General features: G+C 36.7%; 1 long non-coding RNA gene across 2 annotated transcripts; it reads left to right on the plus strand.

Moving 5' to 3' along the window:
- The first annotated feature begins 209 nt into the window (after positions 1-209).
- Positions 210-6,374, plus strand: LOC107032717. 2 transcript variants are annotated; one of them, XR_003574867.1, is made up of 2 exons: positions 210-5,043; positions 5,147-6,374. It is a non-coding gene; the product is annotated as an uncharacterized LOC107032717 (long non-coding RNA). The 2 variants fall into 2 exon arrangements; XR_003574868.1 differs by having other exon boundaries at positions 5,846-6,374.
- Positions 6,375-7,051: the final 677 nt, after the last annotated feature.

Consider the following 7,051-nt stretch of genomic DNA (forward strand, 5'->3'; position numbering starts at 1 on the left):
ATCAAAATAATAATTCTAAGTTAGTTACTGAAACAAAAAGAAAGTCAAAAAAATATGTTTGACGAGGATAAAATTTACTTATATGGATTATATTTTTTAGAAAAAATAATAAAAAGATTAGATTAGAATTATTAGAAAAAGGATATATGTGAGCCTTTTATTTATAAGTAGAGGTATATATGAGCAACTTTCGTGTGATGACAAGGGTATATCAGCTAAATAGCTAGCTATCGCTCTCTACCAATATTACCGTTTTTCCTCCTTTGTTTCTCTAACGGTCACTTGGACCTAATGTCTACGGCGAGTCGGATGGCTCCGCCGGTCTGACCACCTCCTTTCCCGCAGACCAACCCCCTTCTCTTGCGCAAAGCTTTCCTCCCCTCCTTCCCAAAGGGTTGGACAAAAAGCCCTAACCCTTGACTCTCCAGAAAGGCAAATAGGCAAATGGAGTATTCAACAGTTTACTAAAGGATCGATTTCCGACCAGAGGGATAACACTAATGAAGGGCGATGTTTTGCTGAGGGTTTGAGGAATCATACAAACAGGATGAGGAGGAAGAAAGTTAATCTACCAGACAGATCTTACAATTTATCTGAAGGTAAGGCTACTGTCACCTTCACCAAAGATGAAAACGATCTCCTAGCTGAATCATGTCGTCTTACGGTAGTGGGAAAATTCTCGAGAATCAGACCTTCAATAGATAAAATTCGATTGGAGTTTAATAGAGTGTTTGACCTAAAGGGGGGAGTGAAAATTGGGGTCTACAATATGTACCATGTTTTCATTGATTTTGAACTGGAAGAAGACCATAGAAATGTCTACAGTAGGAATTTTCTGTCAATATGTGGAATGCAAATGTAACTTCTCAAATGGACAACAGATTCCAAACTCGAGAAGGAGACCACTCTTGCACCAGTGTGGGTGAATCTGCCGGACCTGCCTTGGCATTATTTTGAGTAGGATGCTTTATATCGTATTTTAGCTCCTATTGGCACTCCGATCATCACGGACAAGGCCACTTTATCTAAGAAGAGACCCGCTACTGCGAAAGTCAAGGTCGAAATCGATGTCACAATATCATCCTTAAAGGAAGTTCAGATCAAAATTACGAACTCGAAAGGCATAAACGAGTGTCTTGTGCAAAAGCTGGAGTTTGAAGCTATTCCAGAATATTGCTTTAAATGCAAAGTTCAAGGTCATAGTGATGCTAATTGCAGGGTCCTTTACCCGGAGTTAAGAAATGAATATGCTAATGAAGGAAAAGAAGGAACAACTAGTACAAGTGCTTCGATAGCTTCAGATAAAATACAGGAACATACCAAGGATAATAGAATGCAAGTGGATACCATAAGAAACCAAGGAACAAAGTTACAAACTGATATTGATATTAATATGGAGCCAGAGAAGTGCCAAGAGGAAGAGGGTTGGACCACAGTGACTAGAGGAAAATGAAAAAATAAAGAAAAACATGATGGGAAAAAGCAAGAATTAGAGGTAGCCGTGCAGGGTATTCTAAATACAAAGATGCTTGATAATCCAGTTACGCAAAGCAGCGTGAACAAGCCTATAGAGAAGGCTGAAACTCAGGGAATATGTCCATTAAGGATAAAAAGCTTAATCAAGAAACGAACTTCCCGGGCAGCAAGAAATTGATAGGCGTTGAGGAGGAAATCAATGACCCCTCATGGCAACCCTTGACCAAGAGATAAAAAAAAACCTCTATGATCAACAAGGTGGTCGATCTGTACAAAAGGCCGGAAATAAAGAAGTAAGAAACAGTTTTGCACAAAAATGAATCAGATTTTATTTGGGGAAAAGGTGCGACATTTCAACAAGACCAGATGTTTAATGTCTCCCTCTATGTTGAAAGAAAAGATGCACTAGATCCTAGAATACATGGCCCGTCTAACATTTTCTGTGGAACTGTTTTAGGGGTCACAAATGTGGACAATAATCTGCTGAGGTTTAGTGATGCTCCTAACACTACGGAAGAAGTTAAGCGAGTGCCTACCCATAACAATGAGCATACCCTGCAAATAGAGGATGCATGGACACTGAAGTGAACAATCCCATTCCTCGGGGGGAAGAAAAATGCCATGATGAATATAACCATTATGAGACTGAATCAGAAGAAGAGGATAAAGAACTTTCTCGAGATCTGTCTGTCTCAGATGGAGAAATGTATAACATGTCTTTTATCTAAGATAACAAAGATAACCTTGATGCTAAAGGAACACCGCTAAAACAAGATACTTGTATGACAAACAACCTCTCGCCAAGAGGAACTGATGTACTTGTTATAGACTGGATTCGTAGGGGAAGAGATGACTTTAACAAAGGGATATGCAAAGGTACAAACCTTAATGTTTCCAATGATTAAAGCTCTGTCATGGAACATAAGGAGTGTTAACTCTCAATGTGCCTTCGAAAGGCTTAAAACTATCAAAGCTCAATACAACTTATCTTTCATCTGCTTACAAGAGCCATTTGTGAGAAGTGATCAAATCATGACTTACATGAGACAACTTGGGATGGAAGGCTGTCATTCCAACTCCAATAATAAAATTTGGACATTCTGGTCAAATGACTTTGAGGTAAAGGTCCAAGATAACTCCCAACAACAGGAAACTTTTCAGGTATGCCATAAAGATACAAATGTTATGTATTATTTAACCAATGTATATGCCAAATACAGGACAACCATCAGAAAAGAGCTTTGCACAGAACTTGTAACCATTTCAAATAGGCTGAATGGTCCTTGGGCTGTTGTAGGTGATTTTAATGTCATTTCTGATTCAATGGAGAAGAAAGGAGGTCGACCCCACAAGGCAGAGAAAAGTTTTGATTTTGTTTCCTGTTTATCTGATTGTGGTATTGAAAATGCAGGTTATGTAAGGAATATGTTCACCTGGTGCAATAACAGAGGAGGCTCTAATACTATATGAAAGAGATCGGATAGACTTATGTATAACTCTTCTTGGTTTGATCAGTTTGGCAAAACCACTATTACTCACCTTACTAATGCGTGTTCAGATCATGTGCCTCTTCTTGTACAATCTTTTGTCAACTCTACAGATTTTGTTAAATATTTCAGGTTCTTAAACATATGGACTGAGAATGATGACTTCTTAAACTGTGTGAAATCTAGTTGGGGTGAAGGATGTCTACCTAATCCAATGTGGAACTTGCAATTAAAGTTGAAGAAGATAAAAGTAAGGCTAAGCATATGGTCGAGAGAAAAATATGGTGATATCTATGAAGATGCAAAAAATAATGAGAAAAACATTGCTGAACTGGAGCAAAATTTGATCCTTAGTAACAGTGAGGGGACAAGGACGCTGTTAAACAAAACTAAGGCTGATTATATCCAATACCTCAAGGTTCAAGACTCCATTCTCAGACAGAAAGCGAGAGTGAAATGGCTTAGTGAGGGTGATCAAATACTACATAGTTTCATAGTTCCTTAAAATATAGGAGAAGGAGACTTCACATTAACAAATTCAGGATGAACAACTCCAATGGGTAGAAGGTAATGAAGATACCAATAAGGCAACTGTGAGATATTTCAAAGGAATTTTCTGCCAGACTCCTCAGTTTCAAGACATGGATGAACTTAAGAGCATTCCCTCTGTGGTTAATGATGCAACCAATATGGATCCCATTGCCATGCCATCCACGAATGAGATTAAAGAAATTGTTTTCACTATGGACCCGGATAGTGCCCCAGGTCCTGATGGTATCACTGCCAAATTTTTTCAAGTTTGTTCGGATATTATTAGTAAAGACATTACTTTGGCCATCCAGGCCTTTTTCTGTGGTGCACCACTTCCTAATAGTTTCACTCATACTTGCATCGTCATGTTGCCCAAAGTTCCTTTCCCCTAACATTTTTCAGACATTATATGTAAAGCAAAACATTTGGCAAGCTTCTTAATACAAGGTAAAGTAAATGTCTTCCTAATCTTATTAGTGGTAATCAGAGTTGCTTTGTTCAAGGGAGGGAAATTACTGAAAATATTTTGTTAGCACAAGAAATTATCATGACATTGTTTGCCCCAATACTGAGCAATCAAGTTAGATATGACAAAAGCATATGATAGAGTTTCATGGCCGTATTTATGCATTTTGATGAGGAAATTTGGTTTTTGTGAAATTTGGATTGACATAATTATAGACATATTTCGAGTAATTGTACTCTATTCTAGTGAATGACTCTAGATATGGTATTTTTTAAATCAGAGAGGGGTCTCAGGCTAGGAGACCCTATTTGCCCTTCACTCTTTATACTTAGTGCTGAGTATTTTTCTCAGAAAATCTCTCTTCGGAAAGATTTTATTGGATTTCAAATGAGCAAGAAAGGCCCTCTTATAAATCACTTTGCATTTGCTGATGATATCATGTTATTTTCTAGTGGTTGCAGAACATCTCTCAAGCTTCTTATGGGCACATTGGCTAAGTACGAGAAGATCTCCGAACAAATGATCAACAAACATAAATCTTGTATTATTCTTGCTCCGAAGGCCACAGAAGAAGATATTGCAAGAATTGAGGGAATCACTGGTATGAGCCATAAGACCATGCCTATTAAATACCTCGGGTGCCCTCTTTATGCTGGAAGGAAAAAAATTGTTATTTTCACTGAGATGGTTGAAAAGGTTATTAGCAGAATTAGTGGATGGCAATCCAAACTTCTCTCAATTTATGGGAGAGCCGTTCTAATCAAACATGTCCTCCTTTCACTCCTTATTCATCTCTTAGCAGCGATTCATTCTCCAAAAGGTGTTTCAAAACACTTAGAGTTGTAGCTTGATTTTTATGGAGTGGTAATGATAAATAGAAAAAGTTCCATTGGGCCTCGTGGGATGATTTGTGCAGACCTTATGACGAAGGTGGTGCCCAATTTAGAAAACTTCAATACATTTGTGATGCTTTCACAACAAAGCAATGGTGGAATCTTAGAACGAGTCAGTCATTATGGAATAAATTCCTTATGGCTAAATATTGCCAAAGATTGCACCCTTTGGTCAAGCAATGGTACTCAGGTAACTCTCATTCTTGGAAAGCTATGTGTAAAATAAAAAAAAAAGTAGATCATCATATCCTCTGGAAAATTAGAAAAGGTAATGTTACTTTTTGGTATGACAGACAGTAAAGGTGTCTTCAAAGTATCTTCTGCTTGGAAGTTACTAAGAAGTACGCAACAAATTTCATGGATTGATACTATGACCTGGAATAAAGTCATTCCCTTTAAAAATGTCTTTTATTGTTTGGAGAGCTTTAAGGGATAAAATTCCTACCGATCTAAAGATTAGTAGAATGGGGATAGCTATTCCTTCAAAATGTGTGTGTTGTAAATCTGCTAATATGGAAGGAGTAGAACATTTATTTTATAGAGGGGAGATGGCCAATGATCTTTGGAGACTTATATGCGGCGCGTTAGGGCTTGGTAGCGCTAATTCCTCATATAGAAAAATCTTGATCACCATATGGAAGTGTAAAGTCTTTAATCCCATAAAATCTCTTACCTATAAATGTCTCCCTATTTTTGTGTCTTGGGAAATATGGCGATCAAGGTGTGCCATCAAGTATGGAATAGAAAAAGTGTCTTTGAAAAGATCTATATCCTTGATAGCCTTTAATATGAGACAGACGCTTGAGTCCGAGTATAAACAACTTAAAATGGGACATGAATGGAAGGACATTATAAACATTCTAGATTGCAAGTTTTTTTTTGTGAAAAACAGAATATGGGTTAAGTGGAACAAACCTGAGCTTCTATTTGTTAAGATAAATTCTGATGGAAGTTGTTATGATGGTAAGTTTATTTTTGGGTACTCTCTCAAGGTGGGAAAGGGGACTAGCACCTGGGCAGAAGCTGTGGCGCTTGAGTTTGGAATAAAATGGTGTTTAGAGAATGATTTCCTCTCTTTTACCGCGGAAAGTGACTCCAAAGTCCTTGTGGATAGTGTCAACAATTGTCACTCAACTCCTTGGAGAATTATGGATGATGTTAATGAAATTATTAGACTTAAGGAGCTTGTAGGTTTTAATATGGTGCACTGTTTTAGGGAAGCAAACAAGGTCGCAGACAAGCTCGCTAATCTAAAGTCATGGCTTCTCACAAAATCAAATGTTTCAGTCTTATGAAGAATTACCATTGAAAGTGAAAGGACTCTTGAGATTAGACAGGCCCAGTCATCGTACAACCAACAAAAAGAAAGCATAAATCACCTATGACCCCCCTTAGTTGTGCAGATTAGTCTACGCCTTTTTTGGAGCATTGGTGTTCCTCGTTATTGCATTTACATCATCTTTCAAGGTGTCTTAAATAATCTTATATATCAGCAAAGCAAGTCAGGGAAACTTGTAAAGATATCTAAATCCCTTTTGTATTTTTTGTTTGAAAGATGAATAAAATGTCCAATTTTATGGAAAAAAAAGAGAGGGTATATCAACTTTAAATGACAAAGTTGAAGGGTATATCAGACCCTTTTTCGATAAAACAAATACATAAATTTTTATAGTTTAAAATAAAAGAATCTTTAAAATTTAATAGAAAATTATTGGATCATTTATTATATTTATTCTTTTTTTTAACGAAGTTTTTAATTATTTTACAATTCGTAGGAGAATGATGGCAATAATCAAAAGTACAAAGAAAATAGTGGAGCATAATTTGAGAATGATCCGTAGAACAAGAATAGAAAGTAGAGATGTACTAGGTTGGGTTGATTTGAATTTTCATTAGAAATTGGTTTTTTAGTTATTTTTTTCAATTTTTTAAAAATTATATCGTGATTAAACAAGAAATTAAATATATTTTCATTTACTTTTACTGTCACGACCCAAAATCGAGCCGCGACTGGCACCCACACTTACCCTCCTATGTGAGCGAACCAACCAATCTAAACCTTAACATTTTAACCATAATGAACAAAATACGATGCGGAAGACTTAAACTCATTAATAAAAAGACAATTCAATAACTTCTAAAAATTCACATCTATTATTCCCCAAAATCTGGAAGTCATCACCACAAGAACATCTATG

The sequence above is a fragment of the Solanum pennellii genome, chromosome 10, assembly GCF_001406875.1.
Source record: "Solanum pennellii chromosome 10, SPENNV200".
In the NCBI taxonomy this organism is placed as follows: Eukaryota; Viridiplantae; Streptophyta; class Magnoliopsida; order Solanales; family Solanaceae; genus Solanum; species Solanum pennellii.